Genomic DNA, 9,939 nt, shown 5'->3' with positions numbered 1-9,939 from the left:
TTGAAGCAGGCTGTAGAGGGCGATGTTCGTCGCAAATTAAATTTACATGTACATGTGGATATTTGAATAAGAAAGTTTTTCCCCCGAATATTGACTATTGGTGGCGCTCGATCGTACAACATACGAGTACCTCGTCAATTTTTCTTCTTGCCATTAGTTTACGTGGTGTCACCTACCAAGATATTGTTCATTGGTTTTATTATTTTCTTGGTTATTATTTATTAATATTTCGGGCCGACCTTTGATTAAAATCAGGGCGGGTCCAGTATTGGTCTAATCAAGAAGTTCAAATGTGTGTTGATAATAACATACACAGTTTCTATAAATAGCACCCTATAGCCGCTTATCATCTAGAATATCGTAAAAACTCTCAAAAATATAATTTCCATTGCTTTGAACGGCATTTGTGAGACACTTTTACGCCGTAGACGCGCTTCGCCACTAGGTGGCGCGATTTATAGGAAAGATGTATTATTTGCTATGCTTACAACACAGAATAGGTGTAACTCAGTATCTAGGTTACTGTGCATAGCAAGGCCTTGGAGACAGTTGGATGCGACGGGTAAAAACGTAAGTAGTGGAAACTATTATATTCTTTGACGAGTAATGTTTCCCACACTTTAATAGCTGTTTTCACAACACCCTTGACGTAGATTTGTGGGCGCTCTTTATAATTTCCGCTTTATCCATGGAGCTTTTCAAAATATGCATTTTTTTCTCATATAATTTCTATACACATTCAGGTGTATATAAATATTATTTTACAATATATCGGCAATAAATTCACACATCCTTTTAAAATGTTCATTTTTCCTAATTCAAAATATCTGAAATATCGGATGACGAGCCGAGACAGGACAACGCAGCACACAGTCACGGTGTACTGTCATCGCCGTATTGGTATAAAATATCATGAACTAAACTGAACTGACTAATACAAATTGAAACAATTGTATGCATTATGTATAAAGAACAGTCACATGAACTGGAAATGAACCCATCATACTAACACTGGGTGATAAGCAGACGTTACGTCATTCAGGTTTAGACTGAAAGAATCCGCCTTCTTACACTTCACATTCCAAAAAAAAAGTATCGTATCTTGCACAGAGTTTATTGGTAGCTACTACTGTGAAATACTTTATTTTCGCTGGGATTAATTTTCACTGAAATGCCTTTTTGGTCGTTTTGCTTGGAATTTATTTTCACTGATTTTTGATGAGTTCAATGTGAAATATAGGGACAAACGTATATTCGCTGGATTTTATTTTCACGGAATCATCCCTTCAGCGAAAATAGCGAAAATAAATTCCAAGCAAAAATAAAGTATTTAGTATGTATTGTTTGTGGTCAGTAAATTAGATTCTTTTTTTCGATTAAAAAGACCAAAACTTTTATTTTCACACCTCTCGTTGTCTTGTGAATCATCTGTGTATATCTGAAACTGAACAATGTGGTTCCAACCATGGAGGTAAAAAAAAGAGATTTAGCTCCATGCTCCAACGTAGTATTTTTTACTGGGTCCCAATGAGTCACACTATTTGTTTGAGAAAACACATAAAATGTGTAGCAACTACTAAACATGAACGATTTGTTCTAATACTACAACAAATTACTCATAATTTAGACCAGTTCTACCTTAATAACCATGCTGTTAAGAGAATACTAGTAATTTCATAGCAAAGGATGCAACGGGGGGGGGGGGGTTCTTGTCCGGGATAATCAATTGTCAAACATTCCTGTTCACTGGCTATTTACAATTAAGTGTACTTGGTTAGACACAATAAACGATCAAATATACTCTCCATCTAAGCCTCTTCAAAGGCAAACGTTATGCAAAACATAGCAGTGCTCGTTTATATAATATTTCAAACACCCATTCGACCTTAAAATTGCCTCAGTAGTGATATAAAGAAACCACAACGATCGGTTACGCCTGAGGGCAGCCTGGATATTAACGGGTCACCGATAGAGGGCGTATATGTCGTCAATTACCTTGGCGTCTCTATTGACCAGAATATGTCATGGAAAGCTAGTAAAATTTGCAAAGTTATTTCACAACTACGTCACTTTGTCCCTAGACGTATCCTTATTCTCTTATACAACTCTTTAATTCTTCCACACATTACATATTGCCTAGAAATCTGGGGTAATACTAGTACATATGCAACTCTACTTCAACCGTATCGCTTACAGAAAAAAAATAATACGCCTCATCACTTTATCTGATTCGTATTCCCATGCTGCTCCTCTTTTCCAAAAACTAAGAATGCTAGATATTTTTTCACTCTGCGAGTTACAAACATGTTTATTTGTCTTTGGTCTCAGTAACAAATATTTTGTACATGATATTTAAAACTATTTGGACCCATTGTAGCTTGAATTATTGTACTCCAAAACTGAATCTTACACTCAGCCAACACAGTCTAAAATACTCTGCAACAAAACATTGGAACTCATTGCCTGATGCATTTAAAATCATCACTAAGAGACACATATCTGAAGCAAAGTTAAAAAAAAACTATATCTCCAATATTTGATTTGCAATATTTTTCTTTCTTTCTTTATTTGGAGATTTGTGTGATTAAACAATGAAATTATATATACAGGGGTTACGAACTCGACTAGTTTCGATGAACTATATCTGTAATCCCTACCAAAAAAAGAAAAGAAAAAAGAAAGTACTCAAAGTAGAATTCATTATTTATTTATTTATTTATTTATTTATTTATTTATTTATTTATTTATTTATTTATTTATTTATTTATTTATTTATTTATTTATTTATTTATTTATTTATTTATTTATTTATTTATTTATTTATTTATTTATTTATTTATTTATTTATTTATTTATTTATATATATTTACTACCTGTACAATTTCTACATTTAATGTTGTTTTAATACTTTTTTTCTTGGTGAAAATAATTTCATCCATTAGAATGGAACAGTGATTCTTCTTGGGCCAGATACATTGTAATGGTTCAGTTTTATAATATTGTTTAAATTTAGTAAGTTTTCAAAATTAGAATTAAAAGCTTTGACATTTGCTCTATGTACTGTCATACATATTTTGTTGAAAAATGCAAGTTGTTCTCCCCTCCATAACAAGTGTACCTGTTCCTATTTACGCTTAGAGCCTCTCTGTGTCACAACATTTGAACTAACTTCATGATAAATTCTGCAATTTGGGGTTTATTTCCACCCGGACCACTATGTGTGGATAGCAAGTATGGTGCACTGTGTAATGTATCATTATTCATGATTGTCAAATATTAGCACAACAACTTGAACACTGTTCAACTGAAATATCAACAGAAATTTCATCGTTTTCTCGTGATATGATTTAGAATCACTCTCTCGAAAGTGTTAGTTATCGGATATAAAGCAGCACATTTTTGTGGTGCTGCCATTAATAATCGTACGGCCAGAACAATGGGCCACACGAGCAATAGGGGCAAAAGTTTAAAGCGGGAGAGTCGTCACCTGCGCACGCGTCAGATCGCTATAGCGTGTCATTGATTACAAACAAGCGTCTACCCATGAACCTTTGCGTTTTTAGCGTATGATTTGTCACGTCGCTTGGGACTCAATTCCCGCGCCTGCGCAGGTGACGACCCTCCCGCTTTAAATCTATCGCATTTTAAAATTTCCCTTTCTTTAAAAAAGACGGAGAGATTGACTATTGTATTTGAATATATTTTTATGTTCACTTATTTTCTTCCCAATATATGTAAATAGTTTTGGGCTTCCCGATACTAGTATATGATTCAACGGTTCATACTCTTGCACGCTGCAAACTGAGGGCGCACTCGTCACACATCTGTCACGCGTTCTCAAATTCCTTACTTTGAATGCGTTAGTCATTACAAAAAGACGATTTGCAGTGAAAACCTGCTGGATTATCTCAAACTTTTGTATTCCGCTAATGGCCTTATGACCAAAACACTATAATCTCAAAATATGTCATTGTATGCCAAGGGGAATGGCCCTACCACCTGTTGCCCATAAAAGCGTTTATTGCGCGATATAGACTACAGTGCACTCAGTTTTAAAGAGAGTGTAACAGGCGCAAATAAACACAAACTGATTACTTTATAGCTATTTCCGCTATGGGGGTCTGTGCGTTACGATAGTCGTTACATGTATATTTCGAATCACATGAACTGACTGCACTGTGACGTCATTACTATCACGTTAAAATTATATATTTTCCATCTTAGCTTCACAAAAAGAAAAACTAATTAACATCTAACAAAAATGTAACAGGCAGTAACATTTTGGAATTCAATGCATATTCAAAACGACATTATCACTTAAAGCTGACAGACATTTGTTGCAATAATTCAAATATTAGTGGTTTAAATAAACAGTGCCTCTATTAAAGTCCTCTATAAACAGTCCTTCTATCATAGTTCCCTGCCACAGTCTTTCTATCTTTACAAGGCATTTACGAAACCCCAAAATCACACATTGTCACAAAACTACGACTCTTTTGCGAAAACTAAAGTTTTCTGTTATAAAGTATATTTGACGGCAGAGAATACGGGTACTTAGCTCTCAGTTAAAATAACACATGAATACAGTGTCACTACTATTGCATAAAAGGTAAATGACAGGACAGTGATGAATTTAATTTACTTTCTCTCTGTATGACGAGCAACTATTAATATGTAGCCTGCTCCTTCCATGCTATTAGCTACTTATACACTAGCTGCTTCAATTTAATTTAATTTGAAGTACAAGGCAAGTTCAACATAATTTCTTCTTAAACAAACTTGACACTGGCCACTCGTGATACCTGCGTTACGACTTCACAACTTAAAAATAACTCCACCTTCTTAACAACAAACTGAAGCGGGCCAGTAACAATGTAGCTTGTCCCTCACTTATGCAAGAAATCACCAGCGGCAGCGCGGTCGCTGATTGGCTGCTCGCACTTCCAATGTAACAGGCAGTAACAGGCCGGTGTATAAATTATTTATTTTACTGGAACCAAATAAGACAAATTACTTACTTTGAGAGTCCCGATTTGTTTGAAAAGGGAAATGACTGTCCGATAACACATATAAGCGTTTTATACAAGCGTTAAACATAATAATGGACACTTTAATAATGAATCAAACTATAAAAACTTACCATATCGCCACTTGCCTGCATGTTGAAATGTCCGGTAAATATAACAATCATACTAATTAAGACGGCAGTATGGATATCCGGAGTTCGATGACCCGAAAAACGTGCGACAGTACACGTATAGTTAGAAGAATGTCGGTAATATATAAACCGAATGAACTACGAGGCAGTTCCTGAAGATAATACTGCTAATAACAAGATGCTTGTGCCAGGAGACAGATCCGTACATTGAATGTCACTTTTGCCCGTCTGATTTCTGTTGTGCAAATTGCATATTCGGTGCTTTTTACAACAGAGACTACAATCCAAGTTTTAAAGTACGTTACAAATCTATGTGACCATCTTCCTGCCGTAACGGCATTATGACAATTAAATTAACTATTCCGGCGCCATGCACACCTAAATCACACTCATCCGCGGTTAAAGTAGATCCTTTTGGTATTCAACACAGATAGAAGTTGAGCTTGAGTCTCCCGATCACGAGCCTGACACAGCAATCAATACGCTTTATACCGATGACCGATTCCCGATAATATCATTTCCAAACGTACTTTACTGTGGCGCGCCCCTTTCGTCATGTGATTTAACGTATACAAGGTAAATGGTCCTCTTCGGTGAAAATAATTTGTTTGCGTTGCGACTTTTTCGGATCATTATATAAATTCTCAGATTTTACTCAACAGCTCAACTCCGTGGTTGAATTTTGTCGACGTGTTCTCAGAAAAGAGCGTATTAATGTGCTGTTGAACTTAATGGAACATACGGATGATCTTCGATGGTCCTGGGTGTGTTTCTAACGAAGTCAAGCAAACTATATTCCGCAATGAAAAAAAATACTCAAAATAGAAAGAAATCGAAATCGAAATCGAAGTTTCGTTTACTTCTTTGACGGTGTGTGTACTAGGAAAATACTGCGAACACGAAATTTGCAATCGAGGAAACGATACGATACCAATTTACCGTGCGCTGCTGTTATTTTATATATGTACACAGGAAAACGTTATACATACACGTTGTTTAGGAAGTTCTTCGTACTCGCTGCCTCCAAATATGGTATACTTCACACATACGCGTCAGCAAATTGCCCGATGGTTGCAGTATTTCATCAACATCCATCGGAGCGATGGGTGGTCAAAGCTAATCCACGCGCAGTTCTTACACGAATGACTCAATATGTGACATTGAAACGAGGCTATGTGTGAGGTAGTGTGTGTCATCGACCTCAGAGTCGGAGCTCGTCATTAACACCGGCAATACGATTTCGCCCATGTACAGTCACAGACTGTTGATACGATTATTATAGTGTCTACCTGGTCCAGTATAGTAAAAACATCAATGTGCATGTATTCCAATCAAGTAGATTTACCCTTCTTTTTTCAAGGTCAGACAATTTGAACTCCACTTACAAGCTTATGTCACGTAGTAAGTTGTCATCACGTACGATAAATGCAAATCGTTGCGCCAACTGGTGGCCAGACGAAAACCCGAAATATCGATCACAAATTTTAAAAAAAATATTCGGAAAAAAAATCGGAAAGTGATGTTTCCATGCATTGTTATGTATATTGTAACATATGAAATCGTAATTTTTTATTAATAGACTTAAGTAGGCTGCAGTTGCGGTCATAAAAGTGACTCACACATGCGCCGAACATTGCACTGTGTGATACAACAATACATAATGTCACGTGATATCATTCAAATTATGGATGGAGTAGTGCCGACAATTACATCAGGTGTAGTCGAGACTAAAATGTTGTTATAATTTTGTTTTCAATACGTTCTATTTACTGTTATATATAACAAATGAGATTCTTGACTTAAAACACAACATTAGAGTTCCACCACGTGTACACATTTACTGTTATCATATTGACAAGCAGGCATCGTTATATGCCCTACTGCTCAAACTGTGTCATGTGTATCATGACACAGTTTTTCAGGAAAGATCATCAAGGAAACTTGAGATTTGTTATGGCTACCCAGCATATATTGCTATAAACGCGTGTACTGATCGCCCCTAAACGTACAAATCGGTTCCTTTACCACAAATTACGCATTTGTCGATGTTTCTAGACGTATATCTATCCTGCATATATCAAACAAAACTTATTTTCCAATACATGCCGATCTCTAAGATACATACGAAATTTACGCTTTTAACTCTCCAGGCAACATACTACTTTTTTTTTCAAAAATGTAATTGCATAACTGATTGAACAGGACAGTGACAAAACTGAACACTGAAATGATACTATTCAGGTGGAGATGTGATATACTGATAAATGTTTATGTAAAACTCTCGAACGAGGACGAACTCTTCGGCGATATAAAGTTCCACCCAAGATAAAATGTCCAGACACCCACCGACCCAAACCATCTACAGATATATATTTTGAGTCCTTTAAAAAATTCTGCAAGAAATTCGTAACGGGAAAGGGCGACCATGCCACTATTTTCAAATAGGAATATAATGTAAAATAAAAATCAACATGAATCGAAGCATATATACAAAGCAAAAAATCTACCAACCAACAAGCTGCTCGCTGATTGGTCTGACTGTTAGGTTAAATAGCCAATCAGGCACAAGCTTGTAAGTAGATTCGTATTGACTTTAAACATCTGACAACGTGTATTATACGCGAATGTACAAGTATGATAAATGAATGTGTATTCTTTGTTCTCCATAAAATATCGAAATTGTGGCAGGTGGATTCTATACTTGAGATCTGCATAACTATTCAAAATATTGTTCCAGATAGCTCAAAGCGCGGTGGTCGTCGCGCAGCGCGTGTTCAAATTTCATGTAAATAAACAATGTATTTTACACGCGTTGTATACGTCGCTGTATCGAACAGGACGCGGCACGACGACTGCCACCCTTTAATATACATCGTGCCTGTCACGTGGTACAGTTTCCGTTGTGTGAGCTCTGAGTCCAAAACCATATAGCGAAAAGTGCGTTGTGTCGTCACAGGAAGCTGCAGCGTCAAGGCGAAAAGTGCGAGGGATGTCGTCACCTGCGCATGCGTCAGATGGCCATAGCGTGTCATTGTTTACAAAACAAGCGTCTACCCATGAGCCTTTACGTTTTTAGTGTGTGTTGTTATCGTCGCTTGGGACTCAATTCCCGCGCTTGCGCAGGTGACGACCCCTCCCCCCCCCCGCTGTAAGCTAGAGTAATCTTCTCGATATTACAGCAATTCCAGGCACTGATTTGACGCTGAAGTAGTGCTAGATGTTGATAACTTACTACAATAGGTTACACACTTTGTTTTCACATTTACAGAAGTTGATACAAATAATGCAGACAGCATGTCTGCAATTTGAAGCGCACCGGAAGAAAACTCCGCCCATAAAAGTGGCAGTACACATGGTCACACGTCCGGGGAGGGTTGCCGCTGTACACAAGTAAATGCGCGGTCACAATGTTTTATATAATATTCGACATAGTCTATAACGTTGTCAGTTTCCTGGCAGGATACTCTCGGTGGTAACAAACCGTTTGACGATATTATAAGCTGTCTGCTTTGAAACACCATTTCGATCATATTTTTTTTTTTTTTTTCTTTTACTAATATCTGATTTGTAACCCTTTTCATCCCCTCCGGGGGATGTTGTGTGTTAATAAATAAATAAATAAATAAATAAATAAATAAATAAATAAATAAATAAATAAATAAATAAATAAATAAATAAATAAATAAATGTATCTAATCTCAGCAAATGACAGTCCACGAAAATACAAATCGACAACTCTTGTTCTCACTTCAACTGTTTTTTTGACTCCTTGCTTCTCCATCGTGGTGCTTAAACAACTTGGACAAATGCCGATTTGTAGACACGCAATCTACACGATGACCGACCAAAAGTGAATGAAAGAAAGACGCGCCTCAAAGTCTAGGTGTACCTGACTTTGTAGCAAAAATAAAAAACATTGTGGGGCAATATCTGTCAATCATTCCTCTGATTGTCGATGTTTATATTTCTAGTTACAACTTCTGTAAATGTGAAAACAAAATATGTAACCTATTGTAGTAAGTTATCAACATCCTGAACTACTTCAGCGTCAAATCAGTGCCTGGAATTGCTGCAATTACAATCCTTAAAATATAATTTCGTTGGTCTTTTTAAGTTTCACATTCAATCAAGAAGTATTCAACTTTAAAGGGCGTGGTTGTCGCGCTGCGCAAGTGCGACATTTGTGTTGATAAACATTGATTTTCCCACAATTCAATGCACTTTTCTAATGGAATCACAAGTTAGAGGTTTGACCTGGGCGCGACTTGCATCAATTACTGCCGGTGACTCCTTTGATACCTTTCAATCATCCAAAAAAGTACGTAATTAAAGTGAGACCAGACTCCTCGAAACTTATCCCTTGAAACAACTCATCTATTTACAAGAAAAACATGTACCCCGTATTAGTACACTAGATCATTGCCACATATTACACATATCAATACAGCAAGAATACAATTCCTTTGATTCTTGAAAATGTCAAAAATAGGCCCTTTGACCATTTTAAAAACATAATTTATAAACCACTTGGGTGCCTCGCATACTAAATTTCCACTATTGCTTGCACTGGTGTAAACAAAACCAGATTTAACAGGCGATTGGTCTCTTTGATCCAGGGAAAAGTGACCATGGGTTAACTTGACATTACATGTTTATAGAATAATTCACAACATGCTTGATATGTAAAGGTCAGAACAAGAAACACACTTTCTACATGGTTTAGAAGTTACGAGTGACTTCAAAACCATGTACATGTAGTATGGGTGTTTTATGTTCTAACA

The sequence above is a fragment of the Saccoglossus kowalevskii genome, chromosome 3, assembly GCF_978046115.1.
Source record: "Saccoglossus kowalevskii chromosome 3, keSacKowa6.1, whole genome shotgun sequence".
Classification (NCBI taxonomy): Eukaryota; Metazoa; Hemichordata; class Enteropneusta; family Harrimaniidae; genus Saccoglossus; species Saccoglossus kowalevskii.
Note: the sequence above shows the minus strand (reverse complement) of the source record.